General features: G+C 28.0%; 1 long non-coding RNA gene across 2 annotated transcripts; it reads left to right on the top strand.

Annotated features, from left to right (window-relative positions):
• Positions 1 to 23,904, top strand: LOC126551406 (uncharacterized). Of its 2 annotated transcripts, none has more exons than XR_007605304.1 (3): positions 1 to 333; positions 22,384 to 22,862; positions 22,970 to 23,904. It is a non-coding gene; the product is annotated as an uncharacterized LOC126551406 (long non-coding RNA). The 2 variants fall into 2 exon arrangements; XR_007605305.1 differs by having other exon boundaries at positions 22,943 to 23,904.
• The last annotated feature ends 963 nt before the right edge of the window (positions 23,905 to 24,867 follow it).

Genomic DNA, 24,867 nt, shown 5'->3' with positions numbered 1-24,867 from the left:
CACATCACACACACACGTATATAATATATCGTGCGCGCGCACACCGCGCACCCGCGCGTCGACGATGAGCAGTCGGGTCCGGCGGCCGCGTCGTCCTCCCTCGACACTGGGTCACCTAACCGCCGCCGCCGCCATCGTCCGGATCTATCTATGCAGGCCTCGGCTTTTCCTGGTTCGTGGAACTCGTATGTTATTATTATATAGTCGTCGTCCCTCGCCGCTGCCGCCACCGCCACTGCCACCGCCGCCGACGGAGTTTGTGTGTTTTCTACGTATATTTTTGTCGGAACTACGCACAGTCGTTGAACCCCGTTCGCACGCACGCACCAGGAAGTAAATATAATAATACACATATATACATATATTACATATACTGCAACTAGAGCGGCGGCTGCAATGCTGCTGCTGATGCAGGTGGTAACGCGTATAATATAATACATAGTAAAATGCACTCGTCTTCGGTGCACCGTATGATATGTTAAATGTACCGTGCGTTCCACTGCGGAAATCATCCCTTAAATATCAGACTGTTGTCTGTTATATGCATGTCTGTCGCATGTACGCGCGGTGTGTGTGACCATAGGTATTTATTTTTATTTTTTTAGTTCCGCACGACTCTTTGTGTCGATTGGTAGACTAAATAATATATTAGCTATATATATAGTGTCGGACTTTAGTGAGATATGGGTATGCGAACATAATGTTTTTCGAACGAGGGATTTGAACGCACGCTCGATCGGGCTCGTGCACACGTATTATATTTTTATCACATTAACTGTTTCGGCATTATATTTAATGTTTTTACAAGTTTACAATTAAAATATTAGGTACTCACTAATTCGAACCGTTGTCGTTATTTTTTTTATAAGTATAGTCTTCACGGGTTGCTCTTCGGGCGGTCTTTTTATAAACGTAGTCTTGAGACAAATGTGATGTCAGCCTTGATTTGGATATTTTTTCATTGATTTTGAAAAGAATACTTAACATATTAAGGTTTTCATTACTACCGTATAGCCTGAAATAGATAACATTTTATCTGCAGGATAAATTCTTAATTTGATAAAGGATGTAGGATTTAAATCGTTGTGTATTCTTGATTTTGTTTTTTTTTTTTTTTAATATGTATTCTGTGTAGCTGGTTATATCTTTTCGTATAAGTGTGTATCCCTAATGCCGGTGTCACACTTGCGGAATTTTCGTAATATCGAAATTCATGTATTTAAATACTACTGAACACATTACATATTATAGCGAAATTTCCGCACGGAAAAAATAAAATCGCTACATGTCGCGATTATTCCGCCGTGGAAAATCCGCAAGCGTGACACCGGCCTAAAGTGTTTTACGTTTCACCGACTTGTCCTTAATGTTTTATTTGATTTTTTTTTTTTATTGTTAATTTCAAACTTGTAATAAAGTTGGATATGTGTATTTTTTCAAGTGTTCCATACTGCCATGTTGTTAGTATTTCATACTATTTAAATTCATACGCCACATGTATTTGTAATTTCATTTACTGCATACGTTATATTATGTTATCTATGATGTTTATATTTGTAATATTTATAGATCAAAATTACGTCCAATATTCTGAAATATTAAATGAGCTGCATAATATGTATTATAACCATTTTCAGGGAGTTAATACACTATAATTTATTCTTTTTTTTACTCGCACGTAATAACTAATAATTTGTTCGAGGTTTTAGTTAACGAATTCTGTTGCCCAGATTTTGCTTTGTTCATTTTCTTTGATGATTTGTTATACTGGCGAGACTTAACTAGGATCCGACAAAAGTTTAGTATATGCTTTGCTTATGCCGTGGTCCGTGGCCAAGTGTTTTGTAGCAACTTTCATACAAATTACAATATTATTATATAGTTTTTACATATTACGTAATACGTTCACTCAATGCCGAGAGAATTTTTTAATTTTCCTGTAATTTTAGGTGAGCTATACAAGCCCCGCCTGGAGATATAAAGGCTTTATATAGTTTATTTACACATATTTTTAGTCGTTTAGATACTATATAGGCAATAAAAGTGTTATGTATGAGTGTGTATGCATTATATATACGTATTTCAATGAAACGATTCGGACTGAATACAATGTATCTGTATTTTGGGCGCATCGATAAACTTCTATAATAATACGCGTGTTCAGTGTTCACTCGTATAGGCCTTATAGTATTACCTACTACACATGTATTATTCGGGAGATACGATGATAAAATATTACAAGAACACATGACGTCGTATTATGAGGTCTCTATGTGTATTGTGCTCATACAATATTTATCGCTCTCAAACCGACAAAATATAATAACAACATATTGTCATATACATAATATTATATACCTGCAGCGACGTGAACGTTAACACCCTTAATTGTGTACACGTCTTAAGCAACGCATCCGTAAACCATAATATTTACGACTTGTATTATTATTATTATTATATATTTAAAGAGACGAAACAAGCTGCGTGTATCATATATTATTGTGAAACGTTGGTCGTTAATTTTATAATCGATATGACATCTTAATTTTTACCCCACATAATTTAATCTATAATTTACTTATACTGCACATATTATTGTCATCTGTGGACTTTAAAACTACATAATTTTTGAAAAAAAATATCTATACTTAATAAATATTATGTATTATATGATGTATCATTGTACCTACAATTGTACATTGTATATATTATATTAATATTGTATGACGGATGTTTTATGCCAAACAAATATAAATAGTTACGGCTACAACTAACAAAAATATGGATTGCTATTTTATACCTGTAAAATAATTATGATAATATTTAATGTATAAATAATATTAATATTATTAACTATACATATATTGCAATAATTAAAAAAAAAACAAAAATGAAAATTTTATTCACTGAAATCAGCTTTTAAACCATAAACCAATTACATTTTATTATTTTCACATAAACTGTATAGATATTTATTTCAATAGAATTATTTTTTCTAATACTAAAATCATATTTAATCAAAGTTTTTAGCCTTATAATTTAGTAGATAAGTAGATAACATAATAATATGTACACTTATATGGTTTAAATAAATCATGATTGATTACATTTATTTGTATGTTAGTAAATTAATGGTTCTATGCTAAAACTATACCATTAAAAACTACTTTTTGGCTTTATTAAGTATGGAATAACCCCGCCTACTCCCATTTAGAGTGATAAATATATATATGGATAGGCACCAAGATTTGAGCTCATTATACGCAAAACTATTGCCAAAAAAAAAAAAAATCCCCACCTGGAATACACATAAAATTGAATTGAAAAAAATCACAAGGCTGTATAGATGTTAAATTACAACTAAATTGAATAATGAGTATTAATTTATATTTTATTCGGCTAACATTTTTAAATTATACAGGTTGTTTTATTTCGTGATTAGTTTTAATCCCAATGACTCAACCAATTACCTATAAATATAGGTATGTATAAGAACATTCAACGTGTATGCATGAAAGGAATAAGCTTCTTAATATTTTCTTTTGTATTTGTGTGAGAATTACGATTTCCGATATTTTCATCACTATCCAATTGTATAATATTTAACATATGTCAAATATACAGTTAACGACGCGCGTCATTGCGTCAAATGAAAAGCAAAAATTATTTAAAACAGTGACCTAGTTGCATTTACTTCATTAGAACCGCATTGTCTGATAATTCATTAACTTCAAATTTAAAGTAAGCTTATATAGATACCAGTATACCTATACTAACCGACTAGCTGTTGCAACAGCAAACAGACAAAGTATATCGTTTGTTTTAAATGTCTGTTCTCGTTGAAACCCGTTAAAATTGCAGGAGACAGTCATTAATATAATATTTTATTATATATTTTGTTTGTTTGAAATATATATTGAATGCATTCTTTCTTCCGGGGTAAACATTATGGTGCATTAATGCCTATACTATAAATTAATATTATGAATATAACCGCCCGAACAGCAATAGACAACGATAATACAGTGTAAATACAATATTATTATTACACTTCGCTCATTAGGAAATGTACGTAAATCAATGTCCTAAGCATAATATGCACGTTTGTTAAGAACAAAATTGTTTCACCTCACAATATTATGTTTTGAACTATCATGAATGTTTGACAATAATTTTAGTCAAACTGTTGGTACATAAAAAAAATATGTAAAACTTTTATGACAGATATTAATTTTGTACTTAATATAATAAAATGTACATACCGACATATTTCATTAAAATTAATGCTATATTAATGTAATACTTAATGTATAATATAAATTTATCGTATATTTTAAATAAGTAGGAATAGCTGTATCTGTCGGCTTATAAAAATATTAGATAATATTATTTTTTGGAATTTTTTTTGATATTACAATTATTCTGTATTGTGTTCTTTAATCTCAAAATGTTACTATGAAAAATAATAACAAAATAATACCATTAACTTTGGATTTTGAAATTTATAATTCTATTCAATGGTATTATTACTATTTATTTCATGATATAATTGTAAAAATAATATTTATACCAACGCTTTATAGCATGGGTTAAGTGAATTTTTAGTATTAATTAATTTTTTATATTTGTTAACGACTATTATAAAAAAATTATTTTAAAAATAAAATATAGAAATATTTTCATTCATTCAGTGCTATGACATAGGTCATCTAAAAAATAGAATAATAATTAGAATATATTCTATGTAATTTACTGCTAAGATATTTTTTTAAAATACAGTATAATACAATTAACACAATTAAATTTTTACTTATATATTTATCACGTCATATTTTACATAATCAATTTTGTTATTAAATACTATATAGATAAATTAAGAAGATAATATTTACAACAAGAACCTATAACAATCCTAAATTTATTCGGGATTATTTTTGTTTTTATTAAGTTTAAAATGTAAGACTGCATATTACAATACGATTACGTAAATATTAATATTAGCATTTTTTAAATATAAAATCTTTTAAAAAGTTTTTAAGTGACAATGAAGTATTTGTTTATTATATAATATATATCCTATACAGTGGTTAGACAAAATTCGCTTTGGTTAGGATAATAGTGCTGAGAAAGTAAAAATATTTATAAATTAAAGGCAATATTTTATATCTTGAAATGATGCATCTAAGCTAGAAAGAACTGTTATATTGATAAACAAATACAAATTATTTTTTATACTTTATTTTAGTATAGTTAAATATGTAGGAAATATTATTTTTGGTGTCTCAACATTTGAATAATAAGTATAGAAAATAACCAGTAGTGGTTTAAAACGCAATGATAAATGACAACATTCTTAAATGCAGAGTCGGCAATTTAAACTTCAAACGTTTACCGCGGTGTTCACGACCCGCACAAGAAATCCGATAACTTATACATAATAAACAATATAAACATTTGTGTAAGTGCATAATAATATTATAACAATCTGTTGATATAAAATACAGTGCGAGTAAATTATCACGGGTTTCAGGTACAAAGGACAAGAGGCATCTATTATTTTTTCTTATTATAAAGATATCATTGTCAAACATATCAATAGATTTTAAAAATTTAAACCTTCAACAATTCCATTATCGTAATTTTTGAATTTCAATCATTATATAAATCAGATGAATAATGCTTATAAAAACTGTTTTCCGAGAACCAAATCTCCAATGTATTGATTTCATATTGAGGCAAAATATTCTTTTGCCTGACAAGAAATTATACGATTTTCAAAAAATATTGACACACTTTTTGTTTTTATTTAGACATTTATAGATATTTTAAATTGTTAAATAACTTGTTAAAGTTATTAAAATATAATAATAATAACATTAAATTATTTTTAAATTGTATTATAATTTCCATTAGGTATATAAATAAAGCCTGCAGAAGTGTAGACACGTCTTCTCAACTCGTATTATGATTAATTATTACATTGAATATAAATTTAACATGTCTAATAAAATGACTTACTCGATGACGAGTTACAATAATTGAAACCTGTGATATTATACCAACGGCAGAGTATTTTTCCCTGCTTTAAAAACCACGTGGCTTTAAATATGAGAGTATCGTATCAATAATATACTTGTGTCGTAATAAAATATAACGAAAACGCAGAAAAATTTAATAACATTATAAAATGTTAAGTACCTTGACGTAAAAATGACATCGTTAACTTAGGAATTAAATATTATTAAAATGATTGATGTACATGTATTAATTATAATTAATAAGGTTAATAATGATATTATTAAAATCATACATATTGGAAGTTTGTAACTTTAAACCTTCGAATGATCTATATACGTTTACTCAGAACAATTAGTTGAGTTTTGAATGGATATAATAATAGTGATAAATTATAATACGATGTATAATTGTATATTAAAGTTTCCATATTATTTAAATAAAATATAATTTTAATCAAGTTTAATATTTTATTATCAGTGTATTTGATATCTATTATTATAATACTATTGTGTCAGTATAATATGTCATATTTATTATGATTTTTTAGAATATCATTCCGAGTTTATACAACACCATTAGATTTAAAAGTTTAGAGATTATGGATTTTTACAATCACACATATGTTACGGCCGCGGCGTGCACATATCAAGAAAACCCTAGCAAGATTACTAGCACAAGGGTAATGACACAAAACAATGGAACAGTGATATATACACCTGTCGTTTTATGCAATTAAGAAAACATATTATGATGAATGAACATATACTTTTTATTTGAACTTGAAACTATACTGCCAATATTATTTATGTATACCTACGCAATATGCATTTCTAAGTATAGGTACTCGCGGCCGTAGTATATCTGTGCAACGTGAAGTTATATTATTATTTAGTATTATTAATATTATTTTATTTTTCATTGCTATATAATTTATAATAATCTAAGAAATTTTATATTTAATTATCTTGGTCACACTTGTGATAAAATAAAAGGTCCACGTATAAATTAATGATCAGTTCAAATATCTATGTAGACTGTAGGTATGTTTAAATCAAAAGTACATCTGCTATTTAAAATTATTTCCTAAATTATAATACTCAAAAAAAAAAAAAAAATACTCTATTCATCTATTCTTTATCTCTTATCTAATTTTCAAATTATGATATTAAAAAAATTTCCGAAAAAATAGTACTTATATAATAAATATTAAATATATATTATATACCTGATGGCTAATAGGTACAAGTGATTCTTTTATCGGACAACACTCATTAAACGTTTTAAAATTTTTTTTTATAATTTTTATAGCCGAAATAAAAAAAAAAAACATTGGTTTTAAAATATTACATTTTTTCAACATTTTTTTTAAATTTAAAAATTTATTTTTATGATAACATACATTTTACATTTCATATCCTGAAACAGTGTATTTTTCGAATTATTTCAATACATAAAATACGAAATTCGGTTAGGTTAAAACGAGTGGTTTTTGAATTAAAAGTATGAGTAGTTAAAATTTAGGTGAGTGGAGTTAAGTAAGGCGGGATTACCTCATGAAATGTTGATCTACTATACTCTGCTCGTCTATGCTTTAAATAACTATATAACTCTTAAAATATTCGTTCTAATTTCGATTTTATGTACCGAGTTACTCCGATTCATATTCTGCTTCAGAATTAAAATTAAAAATGTATGCTGTCAATCGAAAAAGTAAAAATTAAAATAATATTACGATCAAAATAAGATTTTATTTTGACTGGAACTTATGTAAACAAATATTTTCAAAAACGTTAATTTAATTTAAGATAGTGAGTGCTGTTTGATAAAACAATTATTCAATGTAGATACCTACGTCCTACCATAATATAGTTGACATTTAAAATAAGAATTCAGTAAATCCGGTTTTTTCTATTTTTACTAATGATAAAAATTCTAAAATGACAATTAATTTATGATACAAATTAATAATTATTAATTATATAATGTATCAAATAAATAAGACAATATACTGTGGTTGCACGCGTATGTGCTATAAACAAATTATACATGTGTAAATTAAATTAACCTGCTTAAAAATGTTTTTTAATAGTTTGGTAATTTAAAAAAAAAATGTGTGGCGATTAACAAAAATACTCAGAAAAACATTAAATGACATTATAATTTTATTATCATTTATCACTAGATATATACATTTATTTTTAAGCTTCAAACAACAATTTTACCATAAAAAAATCACGGATTCGTGTTAAAATTTCTGAACATAATATTATTATATTATTATGTATTTATCTCTATCGTTACATTAATATTGGTGAAATACAATTTTGCTTATCGTATACAGGTATTTTGAAATAGGTATTCTGAAGATAATAGCGCAAAAATAAATTTCCTATTTTACCTGATAAAATAAATTTGTTTGTTCACCATAATATGTACAACTTAATAAAATTAAAAATACCTACATGTTCTATGTATTTATATGTTATGGTGTAGAAAATTGATTTAATCATTCAAAGTTAGAAGTTACAAATTTACAATACCTTAAGAATATATATGGCGTTTATTTTATGCAACACAAATTACCCCATCAAAAATAAGGTATTATTTACTTCTATATAGTTCATGAATATGTTAGTATATGTTATTATGTATAATAAATGTAATTTGACTTTTAAAATTAATATAGGTATAGGTACCTATATAAATTCTTTGTAGACTTTAACGAAAGGCATTTATATATAATGTATATAATACCATTTTATGATTAAATATGAACAATAAACATGTACCTATTCTATTATGATAGTATTATTAAATTCATTAATGTATAAAAATTATTTTGTATAAAATAATAATATATATATGATATAGGTAGTACACACTATACACAGTTTCTGAGTGAGTTATTAAAATGTATATAATAAAAATAATAGTCCTTACAAATGCGTTGAAAATAAAATAGGTATGTAAAATTATTAGTGGGAAAGATATAGGCGATACGCGAGTATGCTTAAAAATGAATAAACATTATTTTCTAATATAATATGTAGGATATATTCTGAAACAAGATTATGTATAGGCAACACTATAATATGGTACACACCATATGCCGACAATATATATAATATAGCAGTAGGTAATAATATAATTGATTCGAAAGAAAATTCAATAATTATTTCACAATGCGTTCTAAAGAAGTTTACATCGTATACAATAACAGAACCAGTATTGAATCTCAAAGTATAGATGTGTAAAAGAAGATACGAGACTGTGAGAGTACCTATGCACGTATTCAATAATATAATATATAAGCCATGTGATATCAACAATGTTGTTGTGTGCAAAAATTATGATTACATTGTTTATTGGTCGCGAATATAATAATAATAATAATAAAGAGAAGAAGAAATATAAGAATAAGAATTTCGGGCATTCACGGGCGTTGTTCTCCGGCGTGTCGTCCTTGCCACGGCCTCGGGGCACTGCGCGCGTTTGTGCCAAAAGAAAGCCAAAATAATTTTGTACACGTCCTGCACAATGGGTGACGTGCGGGTGTGGTTTCACATCGATCTGCAAAGAAAGGAAGAAGGGAAAACAAAAAGAAAGAAAAATCGGTTCAAATTATCTTTCTCGGCTTATTTGTAGAAAAAAAATAATAGTATCTAATAATAACAGCATGAACAATACATATTAATATTATAATATACAACTATACGAGAGGCGTGAATCGCGATCTTGTCTCTTTCTTCGCTGTACCTAATTGTTGTATAGTATGGATAATATACTCCCAAGATATTAGATTTGGAAAATTTGGGGGGGAGGCTATAATTATTTTAAATCTATAGTTATTATTTATTTATATTAATCTTACTATCACACTTTATAAAATGTGTGTAGACAAGTATGGTTTATAAGTATAATAAACATTAGACTCAATTTGATGTTATTTTATTGTGTTTTATTTATTTTTTAAACTATTATAAGGACTATTATCCTTTGTATAAACATTAAAGTAATTCAGTAACCATAATTCATTCTAATTTTGATTTAGATAGGTACATCAAATACTTATATGTATTTCTATAAAGTTTCAAAAAAAATAATAATAATAATTTGCATAAATTTATGGCAAAAATGGTTTATTATAAATTAAAAAAAAAAGAAAAATGTATCATCACGGGACAATTCTTAAATGGTATAAGAATTTAAATAATTGAAAATATATAGTCAACGAGTATCCTTAAAAATTCCTAAAATTATATAATGGTTTAAATAAATTTATTATTATAAGAATAATATAGAGTCGAGTAATAAGAATGCTAGGGAATAACTCTGTATAAGGAAATATAGTCTTCTATAATAATATATTATATTAATGTTGTATATTTTATGATATACACATTATTTAATAACACAAGCTTTTATGTATTATATGTTATAGATACGCATACACTTACTAATTTTATTCGACTTATATATAATATGTAGTGTTACATTGTATTTTAATGGCCTGGAGGACAGCAAATATAATATAATATATACATATTATAATAATATATGATAGGTACCTAATATACGAAAATAGGAATGAAAATGTACGCGAGCTGGTACAATTTCATAATACGAGCATAGTAATAATAATAATAATTCCGAACTCGACGACGGGGACTCAAGGCAGCCGAGAGGAAAATGAAGATGAAAAAGAAGAAGAATATTATTACAGCGACGTCGACGGCTGTGTGTGTATATACCTACCTACAAAACGCGCGATAATAGAAAGAGAACTCGGAACTAGTATACATATAAAAAAAAAACACTCCTTCCTCCTCTCGTGATATTTCATTGTATACACATACGAGAGCACACTCTCGTCCGACACTATACCACAGCGATATATATCATATTGTTATACTATATCATTATTATTACACGTTTAATAATAGGCATATATACGTATATATCGTATAACACATAATATTATAATATACACATATAGAAGTTTATTATACGGCTGGCGTTTTGTGACGACGCCCGGCGACGACAAGTGAGCACATATCGGCGACGGCTTCTACGTTAAATTACATACAATATACATTTATGATATACATATATAAACGATATTCTGTGTACACCGCATGTACGCGTACAGCCGGTCAACGAACTTCACGTGACCCCCCGCAACAAGTGTGTACGCGCTTTTTTTCTCCTTCCCTACACCGTAATTAATATTATATATGTTACACAGCACGTCCACATAATAATAATAATAATATATTATATACGCGGCTGCCAACGACGAAGACGACCATCGCCGCGTCCCTTGTGACACACATTCTGTTATTATATATACATAAACGCTCAGCAGACATAAACATATATATATATATATATAATACGCATATTATACATACCTGCGGCGTGAGACGATATTACATAAATACGAGTGTCGAGCACGATAATATTGTCGCAAATAGCCTATAAGTTTAGTTTTTAATTTTCGGAGTGAGACCCTCGACTCCGGCATAATATTGATTATTTAAAAAATATCGGAGAGTATGCAGTTCCCCCGCAACCATATATACATATTATATACCTAGTTATCGACCTGTAGTGTACATGGGAATACAAATTATTGTTTTCATTTGGCAATTCAGCTAACGGAGTAGCCTCACATTATACCTATACATGAACTATTGCAGGTACTTGTGATAAAATATTACAAAGTCGGGTCAAATTTACTCTATAGCCACATTTTCTACGAAAAACAGCAATTTTATCGTTTGTGTTAATGGCGCCTACAAAAAATGCTGTACTACAAAAACTAAATTTTAAATTATTTTATTTTCCAATTAAATAAAAAAAATAAATAAATAAACAAATTAATTGTGCTTAAATTGTATAGCTCCTCATACGTAGAGAAATTTAATTTACCGGTAAAAAATTTTCGTAAAATTCGGTAAAGAGTTAAATTTTTGGTATGATTTTTATTTAATTTTAAAATAAATCTTACAAAAAAGTCTTACCTTTTTAAATCCTTGTTATGAAGTGTTTAAATGTAGAATGAATATCTTTTTCCTTTTTTCTTTTATCTTTTTGAATGTCTCTTTGGAAAACATTTTCTTTGTGCAGACTTCTGTTAATAGTCATTTAAGCTAGTGGCTATACTATGATATAGGCTACCTAAAAACAAAAGTTATTACGCTTGTAAAAACATTTAAAATAAAGAGTCACTCAACTTTTGTCAATGGTAAAAGATTAGGCAAAAGAAACTTGGTAAAAATTATCGTAAAATTTTCCGGTTAGATTTAAAGAGCTCACATAATAATTTGGTTTATATCGTAATATTTTATTTTTACATCCATCATTTTGAAAAAAATACCGAGAATCAAATTTCATCATGCTAATCGCTTTGTGATATAAATAATCTATAAAGATAGGTATATTATATTAAATTTAGGTGATTCAACCATTTGTGTTAATGACCAAGACGTAGATACAATGAAGTTTTTAAAATATATCTAAGCATGCTTTGTTTGTTAAAATGTTGTGTGTCAGAGATTTTAAATGTAAATTCAGTAATGAAAGACATATTTTTATAGAAAAATAGGCCTTACCAACGTATATTTTTTATAAACTGTAATTTTGCAGTAGGTAGTAAATATAATAACATGATCAATAGATATACGTTTTATGTTTATCAATTTTTTAGTTTTAATATTTCGAAGTTTTTTGTATCATTATCGTTAAATGAATAATAAAAAAAAATTGTTCATAACAATGTTTTGCATCCGATTTTTTAACATATAGGCCATTTATAATTTTAACTTGAGATTACAATCCTTTCTTACTAACGACTTTTTTTAAGACGGAGAATTTAAGATGCACTCGCATCTGTATACTGTTTAATACCTAGTAGTATATAGTATATTAAATAATTCGTAGTATCTATACTGCAGACACTCGACGATCATTACCTAATAGTAAAATGTAACAGTATAGAAATTTTCCAACTCCTAACACGTACCTAAATCAAGTATGCTACGTTCTTGAAAAGTTTTTACGCCCATATAGGTAGGTATCTATGAAGTCATGTTATACATACAATAAAAGTAAAAATTATGCGAACGAGTGTATTACATGAGTTTTTTTATCTCAAAAATTTGATTAAAAGTACAATAAATAAATAAATAAAAATCAGATATATCCGATGTATCATCAAGATAGGTAGGAATGTGAATTCTAAATCATATATACAGAATACAATTATTAATTCATACCCACACGAATACATAAATAATAAATAAAAACTAGAAGCATATACGCAAATCAAAACATATATCACCAAAGGTCATTGGTCCATTGGTGTATACAAATAAATGAGCACTGAGCAGTGTATTATTTTTATTGAAACGATTTATAAGCAAATGAATATTGGTTACTTAATTTCAGTACATATTGGATACATAGGTACTCCATAAATAATAAATTATGCAATATTGCATTACAGAATTTCAATTGAAAACTAATACTTATTGCATAGTTTTTTTTTTTTACTCTTTACCGAAAGGATTGTTTTGGGGTATAATAATATTAAATAAAGTTTTATTAAATAAAATAAAATGATTTAAATACCGTCAACTATCAAATATAATTTTAGATACTGAGTGGAGCGATAAATATATTAGTTATAAAACGATGAGCGTTTTATTCTACCCAATGTCATCTTATTTGGAAAAAAATTCTTAAATCTTCAACTTCGAGGGTGGTAACAAATTAGATCAAGATGGTACTTAGGCTTTCCCCTAAATAAATTAAATTTATACCACCGAACCTACTCAACCGTTCTAAGATACGCATTATTCAAGTATAAGTCAATACATCATATTATAGTTGTTACTTATTGATAACAATGATATTTTTACCAAAAAAATACATCTATATATTACCAATAGAAAAATTAAACCCTAAAATGTACTCTACCTTTTACAATTTAACGACGTCTTTATTCAGGATTGTTTTTCTTATGTAACGATTTATTACTGAATTCAAATTTAACACGTCCACCGCTGACCTTACTCAATCATGAGATACATACGAATCATACTATGTAATAGAAATTTCACTGGTATTTTTAATTATCTAGGTATACTTTGAAATGTACAAATGGATTAATGTGCATTTTTTATTTTTTACATGTGTTATTTTTAATTATTTAATTATTATATTTATTACACAATATTACTAAAATATGGTACACTCAAATTTCCTGTGGAGATTAATAAATAAATAAATTTTTTGCGTGTTGACTGTAAAACACATAGAATATTTAATATTTATTTATTAAAGAATGTACACAATAAAATTACAGTGTATATCATTTTAGTTATTGAAAAGTTAGTTAAATTTATATTATTTATGCATTAGCAAATAAAATCCTATACAATTTATTTTATTTAGACGAGTCAAAAATAGTATAGATAAATTGTTAAATAGGTAATCTTTGACCCGTAAGTGAGTTGCAGGCACATGCCAATTTTTAATACAATGGACAGCTTAAATCTTATATATATTCCACTATACACTATGTGTTTATTTTGTTACAAAATTTTTTAGAAGAATAACTTAATATAATAACTAATATTGCAGCCATTATAACCGTGCAGATCTTAAAAGAAGTTAAACAAAGTAAAATTTTAGAATAGTATTTTTAAAATTGTATGTATTAGTTGTATCTATGAAATAGTAGCAATTTTGTTACGTCAAAGACAAGACACTATGTACGTTCTTTATGAAACATATTATATACATATAATATGACGTACTTATATATTTAAATTTCATTGTAGTATTCAGAATTAAAGAAAAAGAACATTCACTGAGATGTAGTATAGAAGTCAGCACAGGTTATAGTCTGAATGCATATATGCGTATTGTGCTTCTCGTAAAGGTGAGTGACCACAAAGTTAAACCATCATAACTATTATCACTACCGTTATCTAAAATATATATACGTGAGAGCAATTTTACAGTTGTGTATATATGTATATAGTACCTCCAACAACTACAATTTCTCGGTTTGCTATATATATATGCAATCTATTTTACTAAATACACATTGTTTTGAACATAATATTACTCATAAACCAGAACAAAATATAATCATGAGAAATTTAAAAGTTAAAGATATAACGAGCTTTGTTAGTTAACGGTATACTACAAAAAATTGTAATAGTTTGTCGGTATTTTTTGTCGTTGCCAACACATTATAAACATACGATTGTATCGTACATTATACCTACACTATAGGTATACAATAAAAGTTGTCACGTTGGTTGTGATGGTTTTATGACGTTTATATAGGTAGGTACCTACATTCAAATAGTAAATTTTTTTAACGATATAATTGTAGATGTGAAATATCATTGCAGTTATAAATCAAAACAGTTAATACGTACCTATATAGGAATTTGTACGATTTACATTTGTTATATGTGTTCATCGCTGAATAATAAAATCCATGGAAAATAACTCTGCTGTATAGTAGGTGTTGAATGTATTACGCGTCATTGAGTAGGTCACTGTAATAGAAGAGTTAAACTTTAATTTAATGATAAATCATTAAAGAGGAAGGATGACCACTCTCAAGATTTTCACACCATTATAATCAGAATAATTATGCACTTTATAGTATATATTTATATTGATATTAGCAATTTATTATATTCTACCTATAAGTAGTATTTAACAATAACAAATTGCATATTATATTATACGATATTACACTTTTATAATATTATTTCATACATATGTAACAATACTAGCTATTATTTATTTAAAATTAACTTATAAGTAGCTAAAAGTCAATATCGATGTGCTATAACTAGTGTATATAACGATGTGAATACGTTAGGTGGTATAATTAGCTTAAATTTATTGTTATTATAAATGGTAGAACATAATACCTAAAAAGTTATACATTTTTATTTAAAAATCCAATTTTGAAAAATGTCGAGCTTAAAAATAAACTTGATTGTATATTTTTAAAATTAATAGGTCACTAAAAAATAACTTTTGAGAAATCTTATTTTAAATTAAAAATCGAAGATAACGATTTCTCCTTTAACAATTTGTTTTAACGAAAACTTCACACCATTAAATCTTAACTATAACTTTCCATATACAATGCAATTTTCTTAATACTTAAACTAAATTTTAGCTAATTATAACTTAATTTAATCAATATTCATTTTTTGTTATTTATATAAGCATTTAAAATGTTTGATATTTTTTTTTATAATAGTTTATAACAAAAAAAGCTTGAAATACATGTTCTTTAATAAGTTTTCTTAAAAGAATTAATTAATATCAAAATTATATAGACACAACCTGTTTTATAAACATTTTATGTTCATACATATTTGTATTGTAATTCAACAATATTTATCGCAGGCGTACCTATTCAATGACGAAGTACAATCAATGTCTACTAATAATACTATACAGCTAAACGACTTCCGACGATTTTATTTTTTTTTTCCTATATTATTTTTAAAAGTATTCAAATATTTTTGACGCCTATCATAATATCTACCAATTAGATTCAATATTCTACTAAAAACCAACTTCAAAGATCAAGCTTGAAACATATATTTAGGTCTCCTAAAGCCGACGTCCAACTCAAAAACACATACATCATTGTAAAGCACTAAAGCCAATATATTCATCGATTCGCTCACAATTTAAAACGCAATTGTATAATAAAACGTTAATGTTTAACTGCATAAACATATATTTATTTTAAGCTTAAATATCGCATTATTTTTAAATTATAATATAACGTGTTTTGCATTACTAGTTTATGGCATTTTCTACATAGAATAAAATTATGCGCAACATAAAATATACACACCCAACACCCATTCTCATCCTATATTATATAAAAGTATCTATCCAACATATAATAATTAATAGCTGCAATAATATAATATTGTAAAACATGTAATATTTGATTAATTAATTTAATTCACTGGAACATGTATACTATATTATATCTAATGTAATAGGTACCTACAAGTTACAACCTACCTAATCTATTTTAAATGTACAGATCACGGGTTACCGATTACGTTAATTTTTAAATACATAATATTACAGTTAACAAAAATAATTGAATTTAATATGATAAAATTAATTTTTATGTTATTAGTATAATACTAGAAGGAAATAATTATCATTGTTTTCGCAGCGTAAGTAGGTATGCACGTGCCAAAATGTAAATACTACTATACACGGAGTAAGTATCGTTAAAATTTGTATTGTGACCTGACATCCGTAATGTAAAAGACGCAACCGTACATTAAATTCCAATGTTCGATTAGAATCCGAAACATTTACCCATTCTTTATTCTTAAAATCCAGTGCAACCGGTTGAATTCTGGAATAAAAAAAAAAAAAAAAACTGGAAGTCAAGACAGGATTTTCGGTTTTTTTTTTCATGTAAAGAAGCTCAAAATATTTACTAAAATGAATACATTTCTTTCTTATCTTTATTTGTAATTTCTTCTACACTTGGTCGTTTTAACTTTGTTTAGTTTTAATAAATACTGTTTATAACGTATAATATATCTAATGTAATACTATACAGTATACAGGCACAGAAATGATTTTATTTGACAAAACCCGATTTTTTGTACCACTGGAATTATCCATTAGGATATAGTTAATTCTTTAAAATTGTAAACTCCAATACTAGTTAGGTTAGGTTAGAAGATTTTTCGTAAACAGCATAATATTATTTTATATTGGGTTAATATATAGTTTCCTATAACTTATAAGTAATGTACACGTTATTCGTATACTTTATAACAAGTGTGATTATAATTATTATACACGATTGATTTGTATATTCATAGTTGGTTATTTTTATCTTAAAAAAAAAAAGTTACATAAATTAAGTTAAAAAAAACTATGTTTTGCAATAAGTGTAACAACAGTTAATGCAAGTTAACAAGGTACGAATAAGAAATAGAATATTATACAACTACGAAATATTAAATAATAAAATAATATATCTGTATAAAATTGTATACGATAATTTCTGAACAACTTATACATTTTCTTGGTATTTCCTCATTTGGTAGTAATATCAACGTATCGACGTTATCGTTAATAATAAAAATGAAAAACTTGTTATTTTTTATTTTAGCTAATTATTAGGTATGTACTCGTACTCATATATAGTTAAATTATTTGAGGCGCATTTTAATATATTTTACTCAAAATGATAATATGACTCTGAAGAATTTAAAAAACGTTTGCGTTAATCTGTTCATTAATAGAAATAAGAATGGTCAATATTATTCAAATTCCTTTTTATCATTAAAATATTGCACACGTTTGTATAGATAATAACGAACATACAAATGCAAACATATAATATAATAAACACTTATGGTCTGTATATAGATCATAGATGGCGGTTTCATTGTGACGTACCTAATTAGTATAGTGGTACTCATAAAATAATAGGTACGTAATTATAATATAATAATTAAGTTTAACAGACGCAATTCATTATTTATCTCATCGTATTTTATTCGTACAACAACGTGCGTACTGAAGTATGAAAAAAAATCGACGTAGACAACACGCCCTAATAATTTTACTTGAAGCGAAATACCTACACACAGGTATAGGTACATCAATAAATAGAATGAGAACGTCCGTATAAATCACATAATATAGTCAATCGTTACATATAATATTATCACACTCCTGTGGGACTAAAAGCATTCAAAAATCATATAAGCCCACAAAGAAACGATATATTTTATTAAGAACAATACGCTATTAGTACCTCTACTCGTACATAAAATACAAGTGGACAAAATTTTATATATTGTTATAATTCTAGGAATAAGATCTGCCTAGGTATATATATATATATTATATTATATAAGTAATAATATGGTTATTAAAAAACAATTTACACGACACACCGACACACCAACACACCAACACTATTATGTGTCTATACATATTTATACTTGTACTACTATGATAATTTATAACTAATAATAAGCGCGAGTAAAAAACGTTGGTGGTGAGTCGAAATCGATCGATTTAGCTATCGTCCGTCAATCACACCAATCGACTATACGTACGTACATACCTGCCTACACGCAGCAGTTGAGCGTATATACTATATATTATATATATTATAGCATAAATTTTGCAATCATGTCGTCGACCGGTATTTTTCAGAAAAGACAGCCTCGGATATACTTTATTATAGACGATACTGAGGTCAATCAGTAGATAAATATCAAAATTACACATCGATTTTTTTAATATTATTATTACAAATATTCATTTTTAAACGATTTTTGTCAACTCCAAATTTTTAACATAACTTTAATTATATAACATAAGGTTTGATATAATATATACATAAGTATAGTATTTATATAGGTAGGTACTCGTGTATTCATTAAATACGTTTAGTGTTACACTAATATATAATATAATAATAAGTAATAAGTAATAACATATCGGTATAGGTATAATTATACGACCAACACTAGTTTTTTTTTATATAAATATTTAATCTTCTTGTTAAAGACTTCCACGAGAACGATAATAAATTATGAACACTTTATTTTTACGACGTATTACACATATCATAAACGATCGTCTCAAAAAATAGTATACGAATATATTGATCGGCCATAAAACGAATATCAGCGTAAACGAGTACAAGTGAATTATCGAACTTCATACAATAAATATTTAACATAATTATATAATCGGGTGGTGTCTATAAGCACGGAATGAATAGAAATATACGCGTTGTTTCAGTCATTTAAACTTCTAATACATTTAGGCTGCACAAATTACGAATGCGCCACCGCCAGAAAACGTTGCTATATGTGTGGGTACTATTGTATAAAATCATTCCTCATAAATCATAATGAACTTATTGAGAATTTTCATATTTTGCTCTATCGTTGCATTTAATTTTTATGTTAAACCATTTTTTTTCTTTGTGTATTATGTACTGAGTTTAAAACAAACAAAAAACATTATCATGCAAACACGGGAAATTATATGATTGAAAATTAAAATAATTTCAAATCCACGCACCAGACGTTTAAGCAAGATAGTGGTGGAGTTTTAAGTAAAGAATATGTACAATATTTAAGACTTAAGTACACACTAAACCGTTAAAATGGAGTGGGTAATTGTACCAAAAGGATCATTTGAGTTTTAACGCACCGTATTGTATTTAGGTAAGTAGTTAAATACCTCTATGTATACTCCAACTTCATTTATTAAGATCAAAAATATAATTTCAAAGTCGGCTTATAAAACTTAGCTATTTATTATTTTATTTGTTCGTCTTTATTTCGCATATATGAACTGAAAAATCGATCTCCCACAGTGGCGTATTTAGGGGGCCAGCTCCTAAATGCCCCCCCCCCCCTATCTATTTTTGTATTATATAACAATACTACCTATATAATTATAGTATCAATTTTGGGCATTTTACAAACGGAAATAATAGTATATACCTACGTTGTTTTACGATGACAAAGTTAACAAATAAATACATAATTCATCAAATTTTTTCACAAGATAGGCAAACAATTTATAAAGACATATTTTTATTGTGTCCGGGAAATTGTATGGTTATTAGGATTTGATTATTGTCTTAATGAATTTCCACTCGAACACGGTAAACAAGGAGAACTTTATACTTTCTCAAATGTTTTTCAGCGTTTTATAGGGATTTAGTGAGGTTCTTATTCAAATAAAAAAGGTAAAGGAAACGTATAATTTAACTACAATATAAAATTTTTAATTACGCGATATTACGGAAGGATCCTTAAAAATGCTGAACAAGGAGTATAGCTAGTATTTACAACTAAACAAGACTAAGATTGATAAGAATAATAGATAGATAGGTACTACCTACTTAATTTTTTTAATAATAATTTTCACTGTTCAATTGATATAGTTTTTTTGTATTATGACGCAAATACATATATTCAAATGTATCCACTGGGTGTTTTATATCTAATGTGCACCGCCCCCTTTTGATATTTCTATATAGCTGCGCCAATGACCCCAAGTCCCCATACATACCGCAAAACGTAGCAGTAGGACGAACCCATCCAAGTATAATATTATAGTATTATACAAAACGTCAATACGGTTTTGTTGACAAAACGTTTTGTACGAAAATCCGCACGCGTCTTGTATGTTTGTCCGACAGCGGTCAACAACGTAGGTAGGTATAATATATAGAGCATATATTATAATAATAATATAATAATAACGAAGTACAATCACACATCCGCGTATTGTGTTTATTTGTGTGTAAGTATAATGTATATAATAACTGATGGCGGAATATATAATATGTATATAAAAATAACAAATATACGGAGTGATTCTCCAAGCAATGGTAGCGACCGGCTATTTCTTCCAAAGCCTTAGCGTTTACCTACGTGAGTATGCAAATCAAAGTGCAAGATAATTCATGAATTGTTTGACATAAATAAAAATAAAAAGCATAATACTTATTAGTGATAAGGTGGAAAGTTTTTTATTGAAAAATTTGAATATTCAATAGATTTAATATTTTTGTCGTCTACTAACAATATAAGTTGATACTAAGTACATACAACACATAATATATATACTTATTTTTTGGTTTCCCTAAAGCAACGTATTATTTTGTGGGGGGGAAACTAACGGAGTAACGTTAGGTTTCCAACTACAAAAGAGAGAAACTATAAAGGTTTTATGTAGAAGACTATAGTATTATTATAAAAGATTTATCTATATTATTACCTGAATTTGGTTTGATAGTTGATCACTACTCGTTTGAATTTTGATTTAAATCCAACACGCAATTATTTCAAAAAAATCATCCGAGAAACGATTTGTACCGTTGAATGCGGGCAGTAATTGTTTGAAAAAATGAGTTTAATCTCGACATCAGACACTATCCCTATAAATAAAGTGTATAAAATGTTAATATCTGGAAAGATAATATTCTTGTGTATAAGTATATAACGGATAAAATCGCAGAATTCGGATAAATTCATTATCGAATAAATATAATGGGAGTGAGCATACTACTATTGGTAAATCACCCTGTAGACAGGTACGTCATATATTATAGTATACGCGCGCATGGATGGCAGCTCTATATGACCGCTGCAGCGGTATACTGCACTCTGGTAACGGGAGTGACGAGGTATGACCCCTCGACGGGTCTTTTGTCGGACTCGGACGCGCGCCCGCGGTATACACAAATATGTACATAATAATAATACATATTATTATTTATTATATTAGAGAAATATGAACAGATTATCGACGGACGACCAGCGCATATGCAGTGACGACACAAAAGGCAGGTGTGACATTTCGTCTTGTCCAAAGCTCTTTTGGTGTAGCGGTTTCGGACACGGCCCGTGGTCAGGGAGCCGATGCAGAGTCGTGCTGAGAATCATCGGGTGCAGCGCACTAACGTAAAGGTAAAGGTAGTACCTACTGCGTGTACACACACACATACACACACGGTAGTACACAAATCCTTTCTTTCTCCCTTCGAATCCTTTATTATAGTATATTGTGATGTGTCCGTCGCCGCCTTGCGCCGCTGCACGCACAATAAACCGCCGCCGCCGCCGCCTCGTGTCAATAATACACGGATCGACCACACCGCAGTATACCGTGTTCGCGGTGTGAACCATCTGCGCGCCGGAGGGTGGTCCGAGATGGGGCTTGACCGGTCGATTGACTGACTAATGACCGCGGCGACCGTCCGTCAGGTGTGTACCTATACCTATCGGTGTATATATTATAATAATAATATACATGCACTCGTATGTGTGTGTGTGCACGGCAGCAGATGCTTATGCGCACTACATTACCATAGATCGGGGTCAATCTGCCGTCGACTCAGTTTTCTTTTTACACGGCCGTCAAAACCGTTTCAAAGGGTTGTCAAATCAACAAGCCGCTCGCCCGCCGTGACCGCAGTCTATGTAAATCGTCAGCTACGCAGCGCCGTCGATGCCCGGTGTTCGAGGAACGCGTACGCTCGTCTCATATGCGTATCTATCAGCTATAGACTGTGATATACAAAACGATTTAACGATAGATGACATTAATATTGTACAATATTTAGAGTTAGGACGTGTCATTTGACCCTAAACTCTAAAAAAAATCCATGAAAACAAATCCAAAAAACATCAATATAATTATGCCATTATAAAGACTTAAAACTATCAAATAAAAATGCATTTGATTTCATGATGTTATAGACTTCACTCTTACATTTCCAAAAGAGTAAATTAAGCTGGTAATAAATAAAGTCAATAGCCAATAATGTACGTCTGATTAGCGCTGCAGCTAATAATAATTTAATTAAGTTCCTTACTTGATAAGTTGGCTTCTGCTAGTTAGGTTAGGTACCATTATATCGTTCATTTACTCGTATATTTTTGATATGTTGCATTCGTTATTTGTTCGATTGTATAATTGTAAATACATTTTTAAATGAAATAACAAATATTATGTTATAAAATGCCTGTATGAAAAAATTATTATGTACAAAACATCATTGGCACAAAAAATGTGTGAAATATAATGGCTTGGAAGAAAATCAGACAACCCCCAAAACTATGATACGTCTCTCCCGCCAAATCATTCGTATACAAAATAGTAAGTACCAACTACCAAATAAATATCATATGTTTCTATAATAATTATAAAATTAATTTTATCACACGAAATTATTTTAAATATTATTTTTATGGTACAATATTATGCTGATAGATGGTATCGGTCGATAAGAATAATTGTGGTTTTTCGGGCGTCATGCTTTTGGGTGAATTATTTTTTTACCCACATAATAAAAGTAGTGTCATTGAGTATAGATAGTATCTATACTATCTATACTCAATGGTAGTGTGTTTGGGCAAGTATTATACAAATAATAATACAATACAAAAAATAATATTGTAAAATTAAGATAAAAATATTATACAAAATTAATGGCGTATTTTATATATATCTAAAAAAACATTTAAGTTAAAGGCTTAAAACTTAAAATTTTCATAAAAAATAGTTAATATGTTGAATGTTAATTATGTGACTTAAGTAAATAATAATTTATACTTCATGTCTAAAATTATAATTTGTATTGTGTATACTAAGGCTCCAGGTATTTTAAATTCAACAAAATTATTATTATCTGCTCCCCCCCCCCCCAAAAAAAAAAAACAAAAACATGGTAGCAGAAAATACGTAGTATGGAGCAATATTCATAGTGTCTACTTAATTTAATTTCTGTATGTTAAAGTATATAGATATTATTAAAAAAAAAAAAAAAAAACATAATTTTTCGATACCCATGTATAGGTAACATACTTGCAACATTTCACATGCGATCAGTGCCCGCTGGATATTTTTTTACCAATAGGTACATCGGAATCGGGTTTCAATAATATCAGCCGATGGCCATTGACTTCAAATATAAAGTAATCGGGCATCGATTTCATGTAGGTACGCCGCGGTTGGCAACTATTTATTGGTTTTCGCGAGTACCTATTACCTATTACCTATTACCTACCTAGTATCTATAGTCTATAGAGGAAAAAAATAAATATATCAGATCATCTATATAGTCATCTGTAATTATTATTCGCATCATGCCATATTTATATAATCTAATGTTCAGCTATATAACTATATAACATAATATTATATGTATATACACGTAAACATTAATTTAATCATTTTTGAAACATTTAGTATTTATACTGTAGTAAT

The sequence above is a fragment of the Aphis gossypii genome, chromosome 3, assembly GCF_020184175.1.
Source record: "Aphis gossypii isolate Hap1 chromosome 3, ASM2018417v2, whole genome shotgun sequence".
Taxonomy (NCBI): domain Eukaryota; kingdom Metazoa; phylum Arthropoda; class Insecta; order Hemiptera; family Aphididae; genus Aphis; species Aphis gossypii.
The sequence above is the reverse complement of the archived record's forward strand: the minus strand, read 5'-3'. Positions and strand labels throughout refer to the sequence as shown.